This window comes from Herpailurus yagouaroundi, unplaced genomic scaffold (assembly GCF_014898765.1).
Source record: "Herpailurus yagouaroundi ecotype Mexico unplaced genomic scaffold, PumYag 77, whole genome shotgun sequence".
Taxonomy (NCBI): Eukaryota; Metazoa; Chordata; class Mammalia; order Carnivora; family Felidae; genus Herpailurus; species Herpailurus yagouaroundi.
In genome coordinates this window covers 58,065,060-58,089,540 of record NW_024412388.1, presented here as the reverse complement: position 1 = coordinate 58,089,540, position 24,481 = coordinate 58,065,060, and the positions used below count along the sequence as shown (strand labels likewise).

General features: G+C 36.6%; 1 protein-coding gene across 11 annotated transcripts in view; it reads right to left on the bottom strand.

The window, feature by feature from the left end:
* The window catches only part of LRRC7 (leucine rich repeat containing 7), a 567,116-nt gene that overhangs the window by 435,205 nt on the left and 107,430 nt on the right, over window positions 1-24,481 (bottom strand). The gene's annotated exons all lie outside the window — the stretch shown is intronic.

The following is a 24,481-nucleotide window of genomic DNA, read 5'->3' as shown; positions in this document are numbered from 1 at the left end:
CCATGCTATCAGGCTCCTCCTGTAGGTGCCTCCTTTCATGGGAGGATTATAGCTCCTGCCCCAGCAATGTTAGCCCAGGCCATGTGACTCACTTTGGCTAATAGAATATAAGCCATGGGAAAGCTTTACACCAGCTTGTGCTACTACTCGTGCTATGTGCTGTCTGTGGCAAACCCTAGCTACAAGCTCCATTTTTCTTTCTAGATTCTGGAACAAAGAGAAGGCAGAGCTGAGCCCCAGCCAGTATGTAGCCAACGTGTAATGGTAGTGAAAAATAAATTTTTGCTATTTTAAACTCTAAGGTTTGGGGTTATTACTGGAATGGTAAAAGTTGTGTAAGAAGAAGTGGGTAAAAGTGTCCTTCTAATTCTGGGAAAATTTACAAATTAAAAATTGAGATCATGAAGAAAACCACTTTCTATTCATAATTTTGAGTTTAACATAGGAAAAATTTATAAATGACATTAAAAGTGCTTATAATATTTAAAAAAAATTGACATATGAGGGCATAAGAACATGTGATTCCAAACAAAATGAGAAATGAATTATTGAGTTGTAATGTGATGGGGAACAGAATATGCCACTTTGGCATGTTAATTATTTTGAATTAAAGTTACTTCAGAACAGCTGGTACAAAAAAGACGCTCCGACTCTCCTTTGTCTCCCGAAAGCAGGAAATAAATTTTCCCATGTGAAAGGTACCCTCACTGGACCAGAAGAGTGGAAGGTCTTCTTACACCCAAAAATAGGGAATTATAGGGCTCAGGAGGCAGTACAAACAAATCTTGTTACTTCTTCACTAATTTACTACCCTAAGCCCAAACCTCTTTGTCAGTTCTTTACAAACGTATTCTTTGTCTATCCTTTCTTTTGTCTACAAAATCAAATTCATTTTTCCCCTGTTAATTTGTCTATGTCAATTTAATTACTAGGCCAGACAAAGCACTTGCAGGGGAAGAAAGGGAAAGTTTCCTGCCCCTATAGATGTTTATTTGAAATGTGTAGGAGAATTTTATTTACTTGGTTAACAATAGTACTGTGATGCCTAAAATAACTTAAAATATACTACATTTATACATTTAATTGATTACATTTGCAAGAGTGGTTTAAGTGCTTAGGGAGGTTTTGCATGTTACATCACAGCTTGAAGAACGTAATTGAGGAACATAAAATGTATTAGATTTATGAAGAAAATAAAAATATTTTTAAAAATTTAATAGATTTTAAATAATAAAGTTTTAAACTAATTGTTAAAATGTACCAGATTTATAAATAGAGGAAGATTTGTATGTTTAGCTTTAAAAAAAAAGTACTGAAGGGGCACCTGGGTGGTGCAGTCGGTTAGGCGTCCGACTTCAGCCAGGTCACGATCTTGTGGTCCGTGAGTTCGAGCCCCGCGTCGGGCTCTGGGCTGATGGCTCAGAGCCTGGAGCCTGTTTCTGATTCTGTGTCTCCCTCTCTCTCTGCCCCTCCCCCGTTCATGCTCTCTCTCTGTCCCAAAAATAAATAAAAACGTTGAAAAAAAAATTAAAAAAAAAAAAGTACTGAAAAGCCAGGTTTAAATGTAAAAAAATTTAACTTATAAAATAAAAATTAATTTAAAATTGCAAATAGCCATAAATAGTCTTGACTGTGCAGAAAAGTCTTCCTATAATATTAAAACCTCACAATAACAGAAGTCACTATGAAGCAGTACCATATTTCCCATTTTATAGATGAGGAAATAGAGGCATAGAGGAATTAAAGTTGCCCAAAGCCAAAATTATGGTAATTTACTCGATTTAATAATTCCACAAATTGCAAAATAGCTTTCAAAGGCTTCCTAAAATGTACTTTGTTCTTTTTTGTACCTTTAAAATATTAATGAGTGTTTACTTATAAAAGTTTTCTAAACTATCAGGTTTAAATGAAGTTCTAGCTATTACAGATATTTGCATATTGGAAGAAAATTATTCTGTCTGATTTTTCTGTTGACAATTAAAAAAAGTAAAAAAAGAGAAAATATAAAAAGGAAAAGAAAGAAAAAACTTCTTAAAAGACTGGCATTGAATGAATCCTTTTGCTTCCTGGAAGAAAGGCAACAGTGGAAAAGCACAAGCTACAAATTTTGGTAGTCAGTTTCAAGGAAGCTCATTAATTCTGATCCTAAATTCTTAAAGGGTGTTAATTTGTTGATTTATGTACCTTTTAACCAAGAATACCTCTAAATAAGAACATAACCAAATCCTTTACTTTTTCAAGTTTAAGAAGAAATGGAAGAACTTTTGATAAATCAAACAAAAGTGATTGTCAGATGCATGATTACCTCTATACTTTTATATTGATAGCCTTTTGTGATAAATCAGTGTCATTAGTTAAAGAACAAGTCTCACAATGAAGTTTATTTTACCATATGCATTATACACGTGAGACATAGGCACACACACACACAAACACATTTATACCATCTTGAGGATCTGAAACATTTACAGAATCTGTTGTATGATTCCCTTATATCAGAAATTTCAATTTATTCTTACATAGGTATATAAATATGTAACTAGTGTGCTATCATAAAAGACTCTAAAGTTATGGTATCCTTGGGTAAACAAGCTAAGAAGTGCAAATTTAAGATTAAAAAATAACCTTCTCAATTCTCATATTTCCATATAAAATTTGTCTAGATTTAACATTGAAATTTTAAAATACAGCACCAATTTTATGAAACAAAGGAAAATAAGATTTATTTGTTTTTGTTTTGAAGCATTAAACAACTAGAAGAAATAATTATGTGGTCTTAACCATGTGTAATCTTTTTAAAATAAATATATATTTTAAAATTTTATTTAAGAGAGACAGAGAGGGGCGCCTGGGTGGCGCAGTCGGTTAAGCGTCCGACTTCAGCCAGGTCACGATTTCGCGGTCCGTGAGTTCCAGCCCCGCGTCAGGCTCTGGGCTGATGGCTCAGAGCCTGGAGCCTGTTTCCGATTCTGTGTCTCCCTCTCTCTCTGCCCCTCCCCATTCATGCTCTGTCTCTCTCTGTCCCAAAAATAAATAAACGTTGAAAAATAAAAATAAAAAAAAAAAATAAGAGAGACAGAGAGCACATGCACAAGTGGGGGGGAGGGGCTGAGAAAGAGAGAGACAGAGACAGAGAATCTCAAGCAGGCTCCACCCTCAGCTAAGAGCCCTATGTGGTGCTCCATCCCACAACCTTGGGATCATGACCTAAACCAAAGTCAAGAGTCAGACGCTCAACTGATTGAGCCACCAAGATGCCCAACCATGTGTAATCTTTAAAAATGATGCGAGGAGAGACTCATTTCACTGAGATTTTACAAGATAAAATAAATCAGGACAAGGTAAAAATAAAATGGGGTTGGTAAATCTGAGGTATTATTCATCTAAAACTTTTGGTATTTTCTCTTCAGAATCTTGCAGGGTCTCACAAGCACTAAAAAACATTAAATAATTAAAGGCTGGATTGGATGGATCCAATCGCTGATGGATCAGTGAACCAGGGATTGGCCACCTCAAGCACTTTGCTTAATGATGGTGTAGGTAATACATAACTAGAAATATAAATGATGTCTATGCAATAACCATTGCAATTGATCATAGGAGTAAAAGAAAAACATGTCTGGATAATGCTTGCCATAAAGCTGCTCACCCTTTCCTCACTGTTAGTGAATTTTTTTAACACAAAGGTCATTATGGCTATTAAGTACATATTATACTATGCCGAGAATACTGCCTGCATTTCACATATCATCAGAAATATTCATCTCAATAATAAGTTTCCCAAGTTATATAATTATTTGTTTAATCAAAAATCTTTTTTTTTTTGCATTATTTATAATCTTTAAGTTCACCTCTCTATCATACTCAGTCTTGATATCCTTCGATATGCACTGCGGTTCTTAAAAATTGGTAAATATAGCCTTTGAGCCAAGAATGAAAAAGTGAGCTTTTAATAGTCACTTTTCCGTTTTTCCTCTTTCCAATTAATTTTATAACAAGTTTAGTTAAGAGTTTGCCTGAAGGGGAAAAAAAAGCCTGAAAAACTAAAAGCCTTAGAAAAAGCTTAAAAATCATTCTGTGGCCAATGATGCAGGAACTATTTATTATTCCACCATAGATTATCCTTGGTAATACTGTCTAGCCAAAGTATTATTAATAACAGGATGCCAGCAGAAATGTTGCTGATCACAAAAGCTGTCATATTCACTGTCATCTGCAGTGCTTGGCTCCATAAGAGAGCAGTAAGAATTAATGCCCATTTTGACATGTTCTATCTTGCCTGACAGTAAACTGATAGGCATGTGACATGTCAAATACCAGAGGTGAAAATATATTCTTGATTAAACATGGTGTGTGATGACCCATGAATACATAGGTAACATTAGTCACTCTTCAGGATGCAGCCAAATGGCAGAACTAGTCACATATATTTACACATTGAAAATTAAGAAGGAAGTATTTAGCTTTGGTCTTGATGACAGGATGTTCGGACTCACACAAACTAAAGCAACACGATGCCTGGTTTGGGGGCACTTGTTATAAAAAAAATGTAAATTAACTTAAAAACAGAATTTAGAGCAAGACTTTCTGCACTTTGTACCATATGGACACACCATCAGTTCAAGTAGTTAAAATATGCAAAATGTCATCCTTCTTTTGGCCTGTACAATACTGAGGATGCCATTTTAGAATCTTTAAGTACAGATACCCTCTGTGTACCAATTTGAAAATAAATTAAGCCAACTCTTTCTAAAATAGCATGCTCCAATTAAACCTTTTTCTTTAATAGAACCAGAGAATCTTCCAAAGGGGCTAGAATACATTCCTTGGTTTCAGAACCTTTATTTAATAGAAACAATTACTTATTCTACATATAAAAACAGCCTCATGTGGATCAGAGTTTTAGAGGTTATGAGTCCATCAACAAACTCCAAGGAACATGAATTCATATATATTCCACTGGCTTTAACATGCTATCAATGTAATGACTTTCTTTTTCATTTTAGCATGGGAGATAGATGAAACAACAAAAATTGAAGTGTGTGTATTTTTTTAATGCAGATTTATTCTGCTATTCATTAATTAACTCATTTAATGAGTAAGTTTATAGCAAGCATCCCCATGTGCCAGGCACTAGGCTGAGCACTGGTGATGCAGATGCAATGGAGGCACCATCTCTATCTCCACAGAACTAAGAATCTAGTGAAGCAAACTTCACAACACTACATTCTATCCAAAGTATTTCTGCTTTTGGTGGGTATTTTACACTAACTTTATTCCAATAAACCTGAAACATTTAAACTGCATTGGTTTTCTAACTGACGGGTTATTCTCTTAATATATACTTCTTGGTTCTTTTTTTTTTTAATTTTTTTTAACGTTTATTTATTTTTGAGTCAAAGTGAGACAGAACATGAACGGGGGAGGGGCAGAGAGAGAGAGGGAGACACAGAATATGAAACAGGCTCCAGGCTCCGAGGTGCCAGCACAGAGCCCGACGCGGGGCTCGAACTCACGCACCGCGAGATCATGACCTGAGCCAAAGTCGGACTCTTAACCGACTGAGCCACCCAGGCGCCCCTTCTTGGTTCCTTTCAATGCAACATTTGATTTGACAGTTTAGAGAAGAAGTTTCTGGAGGCTTTGTCTACACCTTTATCCATGATTTTAAAGCCAAAAGTACCATTAAAAAATAATAATTTGAACCAAATGCAAATCACCTGTCATTTTGCAGCCAGGGCTGCAATGGGTCAGAAGTCAAGGATGCCAGACATTAATAATAGAGAGGGAGCCAAAATGGGACATAGAAAAGTCGTGAGCTCCAAACTGCAGTGGATACCTCCTGGGAATCATTTGACCAGTGAAAATTCTTTCTCTCTGGTAATGGCTTTAGTACACAATGCAGCATGACCCTGGACTTGGGGGACAGAGAATTGACTCAAACTGACTGGTCGTATCATTTCTCTGCTTACAAATAAAACATGAAATGGGGGAGATGGTGATTTTTAATCTTTGGATCTGAGTCACATTAATGCTGTCACTTGAGAGAGAATAGCCATGAATCCTAACTGAATTCCCTAGAATTTTGTAGGTCCCTGTCTTTTCTTTTGTTTTGTTTTTCCCTCTTCTTTCTTTTTTACTTGAGTGAGGAAGTTGAATGTATCATCAAGTTACTAGATGATTTCCCCCCCTGGGGCTAGCACTGCTATTCTATGAAGTAATGGAACCAACCTCATAGTAGGTAGAAATCTCTCATGGCCTCACTGCTTTACTCTGGTTTTCCATCCAATGGTGTGGGGAAGGACATGAAGATGCCAGGTTAATATGTGTTTCTGTTAGCCAGCAGAAAAATGGGAAGTACTCACAAGTATAACAAGATGTTCAAATACAGAATTCAGTAGACGCAGAAAGATAAACACGATATTCCAAAGCCAAATCTGTGTAAAGAATTTACAAAAGAATAATAATAGCAAATCATTATATAGTGTTTACTGTATGCCAGCAATTGTTCTAAGAACTTTATATATGTTAACTAATTTAATCCTTACCATTGTCTTCAATGAACAAAGTGAGGGACAGAGAGATTAAGTAATTTCCCTGAGTCACACATCTAGTTAAGCAGTAAAGCTGTTACTGAACATAGGCAGCTTGGCTACAGGATCTGTATTGTAAACTACTCCCAATTGTTCTATGCTACCTAATTTCAGGTTCTGCAACTTTTGGATATCCCAGCCAAATCAATAATTTATAAGGGATCAAAATATTGAATTAGAAAGAGTTTATGAAAAGATTTCTTTGGAGAAGCTACTGGCATTTATGAATACTTTCCCCACCCAGGGGTAAGGAATTCTTGATGTTCCTTCCATCACTTCAGGCTTGCTGAGTGAAGCATCCACGGAACCGTTCAGAGAGCTTGAAATATAGTCTCTGCAGTTGGAAACACACAAGATTGGTATTTGACTCATGCTCAGAGTGAGAACGCAGCATGTACAGCAGTTTATGGGAGGCTACATGGCTACCTCAGGATCTGTATGCATGCCCAACTTTTGAGCAAGAGATGTGTAAGTGTACCTGTCCATTGAAGTAGGGCACACAAAAGAGAGAACTCAGGTGGGGTCATCTTTGTTTATGTCCAATACAGCTGCCTAGAAGGACATATGAGCCCTGAGGCAATAACCTGGAAGCAAATTCTGGATTCCTAGGAATTGCAGAAGATGTTGCAAAGACATCCAGAAAAGAGATGTTTCTGCAAAGACTAGGGAGAAGTTCTGCCAGTGAAGCGATTTGCCAAAGAAAAACCATGGAAATAACTACCCAAATAGTTACTTTTAACATCTCTAGCCAAGCAAGATCTTCCATGTCACTTAAAGTTTCTCCACTTCCTTTTTTGGTCTTAAGAGGTTCTGACCACACCCACTTGCCTAAAGTCAAAAAACAGCTACAAATGGACTGGGATGCAAGGGAAGAAAAATCTTAAACTTGAATGAAGATTAAAGCATTAATCAATAATTTGTACTGACATAGTCTAATGACAAAATTGAGGTTGTGATTTGTGACTTAAAGCAATTACAATGCTGTCTATTCCCTAAGAGTGGATCAATACCATTAGGTCCCAAAGATGACTATCCCCTTTTAGAAGGATACAGGGAGACAAAAAATATAGTTGCATCTCAATTATGTCATGAAATGTGGTTGCTCAACATATTGATTATATAGGGATGTCGAGAACAAAAGTAGAATGCAACATATTTGGTTGTAGGGATACGAGAGGATTCTAGAAATTTTGTGCACTTTTCTATGTGTTCCTGGAGAGTAGATTTAATAAAAGGAGAGTCAGGTTGGATTCTCAAATTATGGGAGGCTTCTTGTTGATTTATTTAATGGCAGCTTTGGATGGAGTCTTTGCTTTCTGGGGCATGGTTTTGAAGTCATTCTGGGTCAAGTATTTTGGCAGGAGGTCAATTTTGTCAGGTACCAGAGAGGTGGCATCAACCTAAGAAGTATGGGGGTTGAAAACTAAATTTAACTAATATAGGAAAATCTGTATGGTGTTATGGTACCTCATGGATGGGTAAGTCTTATCAGGAGAAGCTTTCTGGGTTGGCTTTTCATTCTGAAGCAAGTGTTCTAAGTATTGGCATGCATCATGGCAGACTGAATGGGGATAACTTCTGCCAGAGACAGTTCATGGTTATAAGTGACATAGGAGTGTAGTAGGAGAGGAGAGACTTATTGTTTAATTCTCAGATTCCATTTTTCCTAAACTTTCCTAAACTTCCTAGGCACTTGCCCCATTCTCTCTTTTCCATGAATGTAGAGGGTTCTTTCTTCAGAAAGAGCATAGACACAGAGCTCGGATCCTTACCCTCTCTTCCTCCTAGAGCCTGCCTGTGAAAATTTGGTTTTACCCTCCAAGGCCTCAAGCTGTACTACAGTAGGCCACATGAGATGAGGCTACATGGGTTAATTCTCAGACTGTAGCCACGTACTTGAACCACATCCTACAATGTCAGTTTTATCAGCAATAAACATAAATAGACAAAAAGTAGATTTGGGTAATTTAAATTATACCTGGAGAAGTTTTTGATGGGACTAGGGCATATGACTATGGGCTTTCAGCTTTAACAAGTGAGCCATGCAGGATTTGATTTAGGCACTTGTTATAGTTCACAGCAGTTTTATTCCCAAGGAAGTGGTTGTTTTTGTACAGGTGGAACTATTTTATCAACACTGTACTGGCCCTGCTGACGTTAGTGGATAGTAGCAACAGGGCTTATGTTACTAATGTATGATCTGAGCTTTGGGTTGAATAAGCACATAAGCACTGTCCATGGTCTTATAATTCAGAGAACACTCATTGTGGAGGCGCTCACAGTAGAATGATGAATCTGATTAGTAAACAAATAAAAAGTAAAATGGATCCCTTAGAATAATGAGCATATACCCTTTCCTAGGTGGAACTGAAAAAGATAACAAACAAATCAGTGAAATTATTGCATACCTAATGGATATACAAAGAAATAATAAAGCCCGCATTTGGAGCACATAGCCTTTAAGAAGTGAGTTTGTGTAGGGTATCCAGAATGAATTGCAGTGATGTGAAAAGAGTCTTCAGTTTTATTATCAGAATAGAAGCAACAACAAAAAAATAAAAACAAAATACAGGAAAACTAGCTTATTCCTTTGGAGAAAAAGAGATTTCCTTAGGAGAAATACTGAAATCATATGGGAAAGATTAGACAGATATGAAGCAGAAAATGCTATCTTGAAGGCTGAGAGAAGCAAATATTAAAAGGAAATGGGCAGGGGTGCCTGCGTGGCTCAGTCGGTTGGTCAGTTGACTTCAGCTCAGGTCATGATCTCACGGTTTGTAGGTTGTGGGTTCGAGCCCCACCTTGGGCTCTGTGCTGACAGCTCAGAGCCTGGAAACTGCTTCAGACTCTGTGTCTCCCTCTCTCTCTGCTCCTCCCCCACTCATGCTCTGTCTTTCTCTCTCTCTCCCCCAAAATAAAAGTTAAAATTTTTTTTTTTAAAAAGGAAATGGGCAGACCCAGCTCTGACTAATCTTAAAAAGCCAAATAGAAAAGTAGATGTCTCAGCTGTATAAATCAAACAATTGTGACTGGATCCTAAAGAAATCTAACCAAAGCAGGGTGACAGAATTTGAGAGAGCAACCTAGATTGAATCCTTGAGATAGGGCAGGATCAGAGGAACTGAGGATGTGGCCTTTTAAATGTGTGGATGAAAAGTTCAGAGTGACAGCTATTGGGAATTACAACTTGAAGAATAGAGAACTATACCAAGGGTCCAGAAAACCTGAACAAATTTAAGGGTAGGAGGCAAAAAACCAACACAAAATATTTAAAGCATTCTTGGAGGAGTTTCAAAGTGATACAACCATTAGAGGTAATGGTACAGGTAATGCCTTGCCCTTGGGTAACATTCCAGAAATTTAAAGAATCAACATTTTAAAGAAAGATCCAACAAAAGGGTGCCTGGGTGGCACCTTGATTAGGTGACACCCAGGCACCTCTTTTTTTTAATTAAAAAAATTTTTTTTGATAGAGAGAGTGTGCACATACATGAGTGGGGGTGGGCAGAGAAAAAGGGGGACAGAGAATCCAAAGCAGTCTCTGTGCTGACAGCAAAGAGCTGGACATGGGGCTTGAACTCAGGATCCATGAGATCATGACCTGAGATGAAGTCTGATGCTTAACCAACTAAGCCTCCCAGGCACCCCAAGTGTTCAATTCTTGATTTCAGCTCAGGTCATAATCTCACAGTAGTGGGATGGAGCCCAGTCTGGGGCTCTGTGCTGGCTGTGTAAGCCTGCTTGAGATTTTCTCTCTCCCTCTCCCTCTGCCCCTCCCCCACTCATGCTCATGTGCACCCACAGGTGCTCTCTCTCTCTAAAAAGAAAGAAAGAAAGAGGCAAAGAAAGACAGACAGAAAGAAAGAAAGAAAGGAAGGAAGAAAGAAAGAAAAAAGAAAGAGAGAAAGAGAGAAAGGAAGGAAATATCCAGCAAAGAAAGACAAGACATATTAAAGAGGACATATTATAGGAAAAGGCATGCAGAATAATAAGAGCTCAAGTCCAGGCTTTAGCCTGATGTTACTTCATGGGAATCTTCCTGGGTGGGATTATCCAACTCAGGTAAGAGGTCATGGATATGATTTGTTTAAAGAGTGAAGGCTTTGAAAGACTCAGTACTTACTGATTTCATATCTCATATGGGAGAACTCACAAGACAATATTTAAAAAATATATTAGAAAAATACATATTTGCATCCAAAAGCAATGAAAAACAAAACAGAACAAAAGGTACCAGTAAGTAGTACTAGTTTTACCTGTTAAAGAAAGAAATAGATCAACTAAAGGCACAACTTAAACTTTAGAAACTCAACTGAGGCCCCCTGAAAGTTGCCAGATTTAGCACACAAAAATAAAGGACATTCTGATGGTTAATTTTGTGTTAATCTGACCATCAACCTAGCCACAGTACCCAGATATGTGGTCAAACATTATTCTGGATGTTTCTGTGAGGGTGTTTTTAGATGAGATTGACATTTAAATTACTGGACATTAAGTGAAGCAGATTGTCACCCATAATATGAGAGACCCTCATCTAGTCAGCTGAAGCCTTTTATAGAAAAAGATTGATCTCTGAGAAAAACCAAATTCTGTTACCAGATGGTTTTTAGACTTGTCTTGCAACATTGGCTCCACCTTGGGTCTCTTGCCTACCAAGTTACCCTACAGATTTTGGACTAGCTAGACTCCATAAGCATGTGAGCCAATTCTTTAGTAAATCATACACACACACACACACACACACACACACAAACACACATACATACGCAGGGGAGATCTATAGACAGAGATCTATCTGTACCTACAGATATAGATATCTATGCCTATACCTACAATTAGATATAGTGTTAAAAATGAAATAACAAGCCCCAAATGGAGTCATTTGCCCCCGCAATAGCACACCAAGACTTAATTACAGTTTCAACCTCTCCCAGGAATGTGAGCTTTTACCAATCAATCTAAAATCTCCAGAGCAGCACTAATGAGGTAATCTGTGTGATAAAAACCCTGTCATCCTTTCCCCCCACAAAAAGATGTAACAATCCTTTCTTGTCTTTTGCTAATAACCTCTTGCCCCACACTTCTTATATAAACCTCTTTCGTACAGTTCCTCAGAACATCTCTCTACTTGCTGGATGGGATGCTGCCCAATTCATGAATCACTTAACAAAGCCAATTAGATCTTCAAATTTACTTGGTTGACTTTTTTTTAACAATAGATAGATGGATATATTATTGTTTCTGGTTTTCTGGAAAACCCTAATACAGGCACTCAGTTACATTTCAGATTCAGATAAGAAATGAGTAATTGCTAGTATAAATGTGCCCTAAATACTGTCTGAGACATACACTAAAAAATTATTTATTACTTATCTGAATTCAAATTTAACCAGGTGTCTTGTATTTTATCTGTCAACCTTACTCTAAAAGGAACAGAACACTATGTGCCTATGTCACTTCTATCAAAAAGATACAGTAGAAAGAAACTCTACTCAAGATCTATCTGGAACAATATAATGTGGAGGAAAGCAAGTTTCTCCAAAGAGGAGGTATTTACCCTCATGAGGTCTTCAGAGGCACACAATTCAGCCATAACAATGGCTGCTTTTGGTCAGGAACATGCTGAGGTTAATTCCGCACAAGAGACAGGCAAGAATGACAGCGGTTGTACAGGTCTAAGAAATTCCACAGCAATGCACATGGCAGTGGCCACTAGGCTTCCAGGATCAAAGACACTTGCTCACCAGACTGTAAAATACATGCCATTAGAAAGATTCAAATTCAGTGCATTGCTGGCACTCAAAGAGTGCCAAAAATTAAAATTAAAAGTTTGGAAATATTTCATGGGAAAGAAAGGCACTCTGATGATTACAGTGTTCATCATTATAAATTTCTAAGTTTTGGAAAAAAAACCCACTCTCTTAATAGCCTCTGAGAGAAGGTTATATATACAGGTGACATATCATAAATGCATCAAGCCAAAATTAATCTTTGGGGGTGTTCTTCCAGCTGAATTTAAATGCAGAAGTCATGGATTCTAGATAAGTAGTAGACTGGTGTGGCTAACAGCTTTACCTCCTTGCTCATATGACATCCTTTGTGTGAGGTTTATTCTATTCTCCCCACTTAAAATTGCCCTCAAATCTCTCTCTGGTCCTAACCCCCCATAACTTTGCTTATATTTTTCTACAAAATGAATCACCTTCTAATGAATTATTACTTATTTATTTTGGTTAATGTCTTTTTTCTCCAACTAGAATATAACTCTGTTGAGAATGGGAAAGTTTGCCTTTTTTTGGTTTTTAAAATTTTTGCTCGCTATGTATCACAAGCACCCAGAACAGGGTGAGAGGTGCAAGACAGGTACTCAATCAATATGTGTTGAATAAATGAGTGAATTTAAGCATATTGCAGAACCCTAGATAATCACATAGGACATTATTTGGGATGACAAGTAGAACATGAAATGAAGTGTCAAGATTTTGTTTTAAAGTGGTCTTAGAGTGAAATTTATACTACTTCTCTCTGCCCCCAATGATCCCAAAAGGATCCACGGAAGAGTAGCACTTGATATCTGGTTAGAGACTGCCCTAATAAATCCCCCCCCCCTTTGTCTAAGGGCCTAAAGTTTAAGCCCAGTAGCTTAAGAGATAAAAACCCTAGGAAACATTGTAAGTGGAGATTCTTCTTATGCACTCATCTAGTTTCGGGGTGCAGAAATTTCCCCAGCACCCTTGACCTTTATTTCTTTTCTAACTCTTGTTAGGAAGTGAAGCAATTTATGTAATTCATAAATTTTGAAGGGGAAGTAGACATGTGTAGCCCAGTTTGTTCCTCCATGTTTCTTTGAGACGAAGCTGCTTCAGGAGATAAGCTACATTGATCTGTTCCTCAATGCTATAAATTTTTTAAGAGAAATTCCCCATAGAAAGAAGCGTGTGTTTTTTCCTTATTGCTGTGGCTGAGTAAGTACATATGCATACATCTGAAGTGTACTATGAAGTAGCAGATTGTTACCAAACATCTTAGCTATGTCCCCCTATCTATCATTAAAAATGATTCTCGATCTCTGTCTGACATTTTGTCAATATTTGAATTGGTTCCAAAATTTTTCTAGAATGCAGAAGTTATTTATTGGATGTCTTTAAACTCTAGTAGGTGTCATGACTGAATCAAATTGTAAGTTTCACAATTCATTCTTTTTTGTAAATTTTATTGGAGTAATGACTATATATCAAATATTGTGCTCAATGCTAGTAATAGATGAATAAGATGTGTCCTCTTGCCCTTAAGCCACTTATAATCCAATGGAGAGGAAATAGACATGCAAACAACAGGATAAAATATTGTGCTCTAAGCACTGCATTCACAATCTGTACAAAGTGTTCCAGAGACAGATAGGAGGGAGGTACTGCCTTCTGTCAAGAAGAGAAGCTTTGGTAAGGAGGAATGAATTAGCAGGGTGGTTACTACTGAAATGAGAGGAAGGATGTAGAAAAGGCTGAAATTTTATGTGAAAAAGCTTTTCACCAGATAATAGAACCAACTCTTAGCAAAAATAGTAGCAAGTCAAATTTATTTGTCAAACTCCTCATCTATGTATTTTTCGGAGAACTTTCCTTTTCTTCTTGGGCATCCAAATATGTCTTGATGCTTGATTCCTTCTAATTATTAAGGTCAGTGACCTAAAATTGCTTTTATGTCAAAAAGTTTCATGATTTGACTGGAGTTCCCCCTTGAAGGAATTTGCATTTTAGAAGAAGTCCAGCGGAGGTTGAAACCCTAACACAAATGAATGATATGTTAAGCCAGTGATGCTACAAAATAATCTTTTCTGAAATTGCATCCTAAGTAAAATCTTAGACGAAGCTGTTTGCAGTGACAACTAAGCATCCAGAGATCTTAAGACATATTTTTTGTAAGTTACTTGCCTGGATTTCTATTACAACCTTGGATATCATGTATCTAAAATATATCAACTCTATACTGAATTTGCATGAGCCTGATTTCAATTTTCTAATAGGTCTAAGAATGCTCAGTCTTCAGATCAAGTTTAATCTAATCTTCCTTTAATCTTATTTTTATATCATGCCAAAATAATTAGTCAATAAATATGTTAATTTCAAGTGGTGATTCAACTGAGTGCAACGTCAGTTTTTGTTATGGCGCTGCATAATCACAATCTACAATATTACTAGAAGTGTAACATTTAGTAAGTCTTCCTAGCCAATGAGCAATCACTGACCATTTATTTCTCTTGAGTTGTCTTCTATTAAAATTATATACATTATTCGCTTTGTTGTAGGACTTAAATGTTCACCTTAAAAATGGATCTAAGCAATGAAGAGTAGGGAAGACTGGTCTCCTGGAATGGAGGTATTGAACTAAAAGAGAAGAGCAGAGGTGGGTAGGAATATGCAGTTTAGCAATTCTGCTATTTTAGGCACATCAATGCTAATTTATAATTCTTTAAACTGTACATATATGCTATTTCTTTGTATATATGATATTTTATGTTTAAAAATCTGTAAGGATTAAGCAGAAGATGAATTTTAAAGAACTAAAATGAGGACACAGCATAGTGGAGTTATGTAGAATGGAACAGAAGAAATTAGATGGTTTTCAGAATCAAACTTAGGTTTGTATTCCAGCATTGGCACATAGATGTGTGAAAACTGTATACATTACTTAACAAGTCTGAGATTCTATAGCCTCATCTATAAAATGTGACTAATAATTATTTAAGCTTGAAAGTAAGAAGACCTACCCCCAGAATGGGAGATACAGGAGAAGTGGGTCTCATTTCAAACCAGAAAGAAACTGGGGGTTGATGGGGGCGGTGGGGGAGAGGGGAAAATGGGTGATGGGAGTTCAAGAGGGCACTTCTTGGGATGAGCACTGGGTGTTGTATGTAAGCGATGAATCATGGTAATCTACTCCCTAAGCCAAGAGCACACTGTATACACTGTATGTTAGCTAACTTGACAATAAATTATATTAAAAAAAAAGAAAATTAAAGGAAAAACTGAAAATAATGGCAACACAAACTGCCCATAAAGTGTAGAGCTTGAATAGGAAAATAAGGTGCTGAATTATATATGAGGTCCCTTTAATATCAGTGCGCAGATTTCTGATCTTCCAGGTAACATCCCTTATTTCCTTTATTCCTATTCCCAACCTTAAAATATTTTGGGATAGCTGAAAAAATATAGACAAATACTACAAATATTATAAGCCATAGTATGCGATACAGTGTTGGATAACTATATGAGAAGCCAAATGGCAAATACATTACCTAAGATTACTTTTAACACTAAATTAACTCTTTAAAGTGACTGGCACATTATTATAGGCTTAAGCCAATGACTGTATAGCATTTCCCTGGAATACAGTAATGGTACACAAACAGATATATAACAAAACTTAAGCTAGTGAAATGATAGGGAACATTTTCTAGGAGCTTCTTGGCGATTTTGTAGCAGAAAGAGAAGTCCAGGAAATTTTCGTTGTACCTTGACATTGTTATACACATGAGCAAGGTCTATAGCTGTATAGCCTGAGAATTTCATTAGATTTCTTTATTGGATATGATCTTCATTAGATTTCCCCTCCATCCCCCAATGCCTAAGTCCCCAACCAAGTGAACGAAATGACAGTAGCACCAGGTAACTAACATCATGGTTGAGTGACTACAACATGGTTGCTAGAAAAGAACCCAAGTGTCTGGAAAGCTAGCACAGACCTGAAATGAGGTCAGTTAGAAAAAAGGTAACCTCAGGATATTTTAAAATAAAGCACACCACTTCTGCACCTGAATGTTCTATAATTCTTTATCTTATTTACCATAGATCATCCAAGGCTTGATTGTTTTTCAATCCTTGATTCATTAACATTTATTTTATGATTCTTAACAAGGATGGTTTATCACCTTTTTGAAGGAGGAAACTAAGACAGTAAACAAAATGTCAAAAAGAAGTAGCTTAAAAGCAATAATTATCATGGCAAAAGTGACAGATGACAACTTGATATGGAAGAAAGCACAGATGGAATTCTATTACCACAGTTCATAGTAATGGGTATCTATAAAACTCCTTGAATCATCAGGAGAAGTTTCAATCATGTTCAATAACTTCTAACATGAAGGAAGGAACATGACTAATCATCATGATTTTCACTAAACTGGTTAATACGAGAATATTTGGCATTTGGAAAGGTAACATTCAATTATTTGAAAACAATATAATTTTAAGTGTTATCTCCTGATAATATCAAATAGATTTTTTTTTTGTTAATGGAAAGTATAATATCATTGCCATGAGGGTAGAATTATGTTTTTAGGAATTTAAATTCTATAAGAAGTTTAAATAAAAAAAACCTTTTCAATGTGTTTTTCTTATTATTCAGAAACTCAATAGATAGATAGGCTTTGTGGAATTTTAGTTTCCATAATACAGACTCAGCTTAATTCTGAGGAAAAATTACACCTTCATAAACATTTCCCTATATAAAAATAGTAGTGTTTTTGTTTAAATAGGCCAGAGTCATAACTATGCTACCAAGAATTTCTTAGTATTACAGTTCTTAGAATTACAGTTCTTGAAAAAGAAACTGTAAAAACAAACAAACAAACAAACAAACAAACATTATAACAAAGCTAAACTAAGGGGGAAGTATATACAGCTTAAAGTTATATACAGGTAAAATCAAAGAAAATATAAGTTTGTAAAAAATAAATTGAGGATTGTTTATCATTATGGAATGACTTTCTTTATTATGTTTGATTTTGAACTTTTTAAAAATATAATTATAGTCCCTCTAGCTTTCATTTAAATAGTATGAGATATATATATACTTTTTTACCCTTTTATATTTAATCATCTGTGTCTTTGAAGAGATTTTTTTTATAGGCAACACATGTTGTCTTTCGTTTTTATCCAATCTGACAAGCTCTACCTTTTTTTTTTTTTTTTTTTTTTTAATTTGAGAGAGAGAGAGAGAGAAAGAGAACATGAGCAGGGGAGGGGCAGAGGTAGAGAGAAAGATAATCTTAAACAGGCCTCCAAGCTCAGCACAGAATTCAATGGTGGGCTCAATCCCGTGACCCTGAGATCATGACCTAAGCCAAAATCATGACTTGGAAGCTCAAGTGACTGAGCCAATCAGGTGCTCCAACAAGCTCTGCCTTTTAATTGAAACATTTACACCATTTATAATTAATGTAATTATCGATGTCATAAGGCTTAATGCTGCCATTTTATTATTTTTTGTTTGTTCCTTGGTTTTTCATTCCTCTGGCTTTTTTTTTTTCTTGCCTTCATATGGGTTATTTGGATATTTTTAGCTCAATTTTTATTTATAATTTATTTTTATTTATTTATGATTTTTGAGTATATAATTTTGTATAATTTTCTTAGCGGTTGCTCTGTATAACATAACTATGTAACTATCACAATTTACTGGATTTTCAATGTCATTACCACTTCGTGTGAAATAGAGATCCTTATTTACATTTAGGTCCCTTTACTCTCCCTACTTCATATATGTTCTTATGTTAATTAGTTCTTCTACATACGTTGTGCACTTTATCAAGTTCTGCTATAATTTTTACTTCAACAATAAAATATGACAGAAAAGAATGTCCTATTAAGTTTAGTTCTATTTTTACTCAATTTTGTTGTTCTTCTTTCACATCATTAGAATTTGTGTTCCTTTATAGGTAAAGGGCTAAGTCTTTGTTATTTCTCTCTGGTTCTAAGATTTTCTTCTTTATCTTTAGTTTTCATAAGTTTAATTATGACATATCTTATTGGGGATTTTTAGCTTTTATCATTTTTAGAGTTCATCTAGCCTCTTGAATCTCTAAACTTATGTCTTTTAACAATTTGGGAAGTATAACCAATACTATTACAAATTCTTTTTTTTTTTAGATGCTCTTTCTCTTCTCTTTCTAAGACCCTATTATTTTTACAGAAATTCTAGAAGTTTTGTCCATTTTTGTTAAGTCTATTATTCTCTTTGTTGTTCAGATTGAGTAAATTTGAATAATTTGTCTTCCAGCTCACTTACCTTATTCTTTGCCATTTTCACTCTACTATTGAGTCTATTCAGCAAGATTTTTATTTTGGTTATTAAACTTTTCAGTTATATGATTTCTATTTTTAATAACTTATTTCTTTGTTGAGATTTTCTATTTTTTTCACTTGTGTCAAGAGATTATGTAATTGTTTGTTGAAGCATTTTTGTAATGCCTACTTCAATCCCTTGTCATATAACTTCAACATCTGATTCATCTTAGTACTGGTGTCAGATAATTGTGGTTTTCCTTGTTCTTGATATACTAGTATAATACCATTTTTACCTTACAAATATATAATAAATCCATTGGTATAATACAGTTTTCTTTTTTTTTAATGTTTATTTATTTTTGAGAGACAGAGTGTGAGTAGAGGAGGTGCAGAGAGAGAGGAAGACAGCAGATCCAAAACTGGCTCCACACTGACAGCAGACAGCCTGATGCAGGGTTCTAACTCGCGAACCATTAGATCATGGCCTGAGCTGGAGTTGGATGCTCAATCGACTGAGCCACCCAGGCACCCCAGAATAATACAATTTTCAATCCTATCTTGGACATTTCTGGTTGTTATGGTTGGAGACTCTTGAACCTGTAAGAATCTTCTACTTTTACCAGGCACTTATCCTACTTAGATTTAGCATATAGATTCTGGACTACTTTTGTGGGTTTTAATTACAATGGCAGTTTTCTAATCCTTGTAATGCTAATGCTATTCTGGTCTGCTTTATTCTTCTGGCACTGTGGGCTATTGCTCACACACTACTGGTGACATCTGCCACAATGAAAGTGCCTTTCTGGGAACCCTAATGTTCAGAGTACCTTTCTGGGAAGGCACAGAAACCACAGGGTCTGGGTCTACTTATGCCACTGGGTGGAAGGCAGGAAAACACAGGCTTTCACAGCCACTCTCCCCTGCTACCTGCTACTGAAGGTGGATTAAAGTGCTTGTCAGCTGGGATTTTAGAATGTTGGTTAGGGCTCTCTAAGAGATATCTACTGGGCTTCTCTCCCATTCCTTTGGATTGGAAGAACAGACTTTTCTTGCTTATTACTATGTGTTTGTTGTTGTTGTTGTTGTTACTCATGTCTTTTGACAGTGCCAGTTTGCAGTTGTCTATGGTGTCCAGTCCAGGGATATATGGAAGATAAAAAAAAAAAAAAAACAAAACAAAACTCAAAAAACACACAATGTTGTCTTTCCTCAATTACTGAAGTCCCAGCCAGTTTTTCTTCTTCTTTTAAGCTTTCAGAGTCCTTTCACTGAATAATTTTCAGGGAAAATTAGAAGGGAAAATCAGGGAAAACTGAGTTCTTGGCATCTGTTTTAAAATGAAAAATTTGTCCTTCCATTCTTGCTCCCTCCCTTCCTTTCCTCCTTCCTCTTTTCCTTTGTTTCTCTCTTTCTTTCTCTCTTTCTTTGTCTTTGTCTGTTTCTAATTCTTTCTCTCCTCTTCCCCTCTCTTTCAAGGGGACTCTTATGGTACACTTTTATTTTAAAAGTTAAGTAATTAATTTCTTCACTTTTCTGAAATATTTGTTAAATATCTCCTAAGTTCGAGACACTACATTATGTGTGGCTGATATAAGGGTAAATAAGACAGATATCTTGCTCTTCAAAGAGTTGATAGTGTGATTTAAAAAAGCTTATCAAGGGGCATCTGGGTGGCTCAGTTGGGTAAGCATCTGACTTTGGCTCAGGTAGTGATCTCCTGGTCTGTGAGTTCAAGCCCCATGTTGGGCTCTGTACTGACAGCTCAGAGCCTGGAGCCTGCTTTGGATTCTGTGTCTCCCTCTTTCTCTGTCCCTCTCCTACTCACACTCTGCCTCTCTCTCTCAAAAATAAATAACATTAAAAATTTTTAAGTAAAAATGTTTGTCTAGATGTTTCTGGAGGCAGATCTCATTTAAGTGACTGTATAGCATACTGTAAGAGATTTTTATATGTAGTCACATGTGTTTATTACCTGGAGAAGTATACTCAACTAAGTCTGATGACTTTTTCCTTTGAATCACTCTGATTTCTTTCTTAAAACAATTTGTAATTCTTAGGTTGGATTCTCATTTTTTATTTCTTCATATATTTGTCATTATTTCCCTTCATCTTTTGGGGGGGCATATTTCCCTTGTATTCATGGGTTTTCTATATTTGTTCTTCAAATATCTGATATTTTGGGGTGCTTGGGTGGCTCAATTGGTTGAGCGTCTGACTCTTGATTTCAACTCAGGTCATGATACCAGGGTCATGGAATTGAGGCCCAATGTCAGGCTCTATGATTAGCATGGAGCCTGCTTGAGATTCTCTCTCTGCCCCTTTCCCCCCCTGCTGGCTCTCTCTCTCTCTTTCTCTCTCTCTCTCAAAAATAAATAAATAACAATTAAAAATTTTAAAAACATCTAACATTTTACAATGTCAAATTTTCTTTTATGGACTCCCATGAAGATTATGTCGAGTTTCTTCTAATACCTTTCCTCATCAGAGTTCATTTTTATTTCTGCTTTTTACTTGTCGAAAAAAAAATTCTGCCTTTTCCTTATTTTTTACTTTGCAATGGGGCACCTGGGTGGCTCAGTTGATTAAGTGTACTACTTCAGCTCAGGTCATGATCTCGAGGTTTGTGGGTTTGAGCCCTGCTTTGGACTTTGTGCTGACAGCTCAAAGCCTGGAGCCTGTTTCAGATTCTGTGTCTCCCTCTCTCTCTACCCCTCCTCCACTTGTGCCCTGTCTCTCTCTGTCTCTCAAAAATAAATAAATGTTCAAAAAATCTCTTTATACGTTGCAGGTATTTAATATAATATTTATATTCTTGTGATTATTAAAAAAATCATACTACTTTATTTTTTTTCATTTCTACATTCAATATTTTTCAAAGGTATACTCTTCCTTTCCAAGGTAATTTTTGTTGTTGTTCTCTGATTCTATACCATTTAGAAATATGTATATTCTGTCCCCCTATCACTGAATATGTTCAGGAATTAAAAGAACACCCATGTGGTTGAAATACAGAGAGTAAAGGGATAGAGTGTGAGATGAAGTTGAAGGGGTGGGTACAAGTTAGACTCTTGGAGGTCCTATAAACTATAGTAAGGCTTTTGTCTTTCTTGAATGAGCAATGGAAATCCATAGGATCATTTCAAAATGAAAGATTTTAAGAAGTGTATATAGGAGAACCACTTTTTGGATTATCTGGTAGAATCTTAAAATCTTTGCAAAGGAAATGATTTGTGAGCAGATTCAAAATGTATTCAGAAGGCAAAATTAAGAAGCCTTGAAATTATGGTGGCTATAGGAGGAAAGTGAGAAAAAGGTATGAACAAAATCACTTCTAGCTTTATGTCTTTTGAAACTGGACAGTTCAGAAGATACAACATGCAGACAAAAAAAAAAAAAAAAACCGTGGAAGAAGCTCAGGTTTTGAGGGAAAGAGCACTGATTTTGAGACTTTGAGGTATTTTTTTTAAATTATGTTTATTTTTGAGAGAGAGAGAGAGAGAGAGAGAGAGAGAGAGAGAGAAACCAACCGAGTATGAACCAGGTAGGGGCAGAGAGAGAGATGAAACACAGAATCCAAAGCAGGTTCCAGACTCCAAGCTGTCAGCAAAGAGCCTGACATGGGGTTCAAACTCATGAACTGTGAGATAATGACCCAAGCAGAAGTCAGACACCCAACCAACTGAGCCATCCACTTTGAGGTACTTTTAAGAAAACCAGGGAATGTGTCAAGTAGATATTCCGATATATGGAGAGAGGCCTGGGTTGGAGGTACCAATCTGTGAGGAATCTGATTATAGTAATAATTGATGCTGTGAGTGTAATTAGATTGTTCATGGAAAGAGTATTTTTGGAAGAAGAATTCAAACAGTCTTCAGAAATTTTAATATGTAATGGATGGAAATAGCAAGTTGAGCATGCAAAAAAGTAATCAGAGACGGACAAAAATCAGTATTATATTATGGTAGTCAAAAAAATTTCTTTCAAAAGAGAATCAATAGCATTGATTTGTGCTAAGAAGTTAAATAAAAAGGACATTATAAAATTTGTTCACTGAATTTAGCAAGTGGTAGGCAGAATTCTAAGGTGGCCCCATGGTCATCATAACCCCAAGTTCAGAACCCCAAGTTCAAGCCCTATATAATTCCCTCCCCTTGGATACGGGTAAGATCTGTGATTTGTTTATAGCCAATATGTGGGTGGTAAGTTTAGGAATGCCCTGGGCTTACACCAATGGGTTAACAAGGCATAAAGAAATACAAAGCCATAAAATGCTTACACTCAAGTTTGGGTAAACCAGATTGGCACCTCATGAATAGGGAGATGCAAAGGTACCAGGAATAGGGAGGTGCAAAGGCACCCCAAAATAGAGAGGAGGTCCAGGGCCCCCAGAATACAAAGGGAGGGGCAAAGGCCCAAAATAGGAACGGGCACAAAGGTGCCCAATACATAGGTATATGAAATAAACAAGATTAGATATTCATGGTGGAAGCACCCCTAATTTAGTACTATAGCATAAAGGCTGCTTTCACAGGAGAATAGGGCCAAGTTCGGTAAATTGGTGAATTGGACTATGGACCACTCCACTGCAGGCAAAGCAGACCAGAACGGAGATGGTTAAGAAAAGAAAAGGTGCCTTGTCAACCCTGAGGTTATTTCCCCTACCTGTCTCATCCCCTAGACTAGCTAAGATAAACAGAGGTGCTGCTTCATGCCCCCTGTAAACGACCTTCCTTCCAACTGCCCAGATCCCAGATTTTGTTTTGTATTAACCCAGACCCCTAATCCCAAGTATCTTCAAAACCCTCTTTTGCTCACGTCCACAAGTTAATGTTCACAGATTCATTGTCTCTTTGTGCACATCCATCGCCATGTTTGTAAGCCTTCTGATCTTAATAAAAATGGGCAAGGACCCTTGTTTGGGGCTCTTGTCTTTTACCAGACATTAGCCATCTCTTGCTTTAATCCTGCATCTGCTCTTTTGCTGGCCAAAAGAGAACTTTAGACTTAGAGTCTATGACACCAACAGAATATGGAAAAGGTGAAGGTGTAGTTAAAGTCCCAAATCAGTTCACTGTGAATTAAACAAAAGTGAGATTATCTTGGGTGAGCCTGGCTTAATCGGCTGGAAGCCCTTAAAAGATGGATAGGGCCTTCCCTGAGGACAGAGTCTCCTTGTTGTCTCAATGAAGTGAGCAGCCACTGAGAACATACATGTAGCAAGGAACTGTAGGAGGTATCTAACACCTAAAGATGGCTTCCTGCTAGATGCCAGCAAAAAGCAGGGCTTTGGCCATACAACCACAAGGAAACAAATTCTTCCAACAACCTGAGTAAGCTCAGAAATGGATGTTTCCTCAACTGAGCTCCTGGTAAGATCCTGAAGCCGAGAACCTGGCTAAGTCCACCCTGGACTCCCAACCCACAGGCACTGCAAGATAATAAATGATGTTTTAGCCACTAAGTTTGTGTAATCTGTTGCATGGCAATTAAAAACAAATAACAGCAACACAAAGAAATTATTGGTGGTCTGAATGAAAGCTATTTTAGTTGAGTGACTGGGTAGGACCCAGATTGCATGGGTTTGGACGACTGAGTGGGAAATAAGTAAATGGGGTGAGTATAGATGACTCTTTACAGAGGCTTACCTAGGAATAAAACAGAATGTAGTGCTGTAGCTGAATGGGGCTGTGGTTTGGCAGACAAATTTATATCTTTGTTTTTTTTAATAGGATGTAAGTTGAGCATATTTCAAAGCCTGTCTTTTACAGGGAGCAATTTATTTTTACTGAAAGTTTGCTTGACTATGCTAGATGTAAAATATCA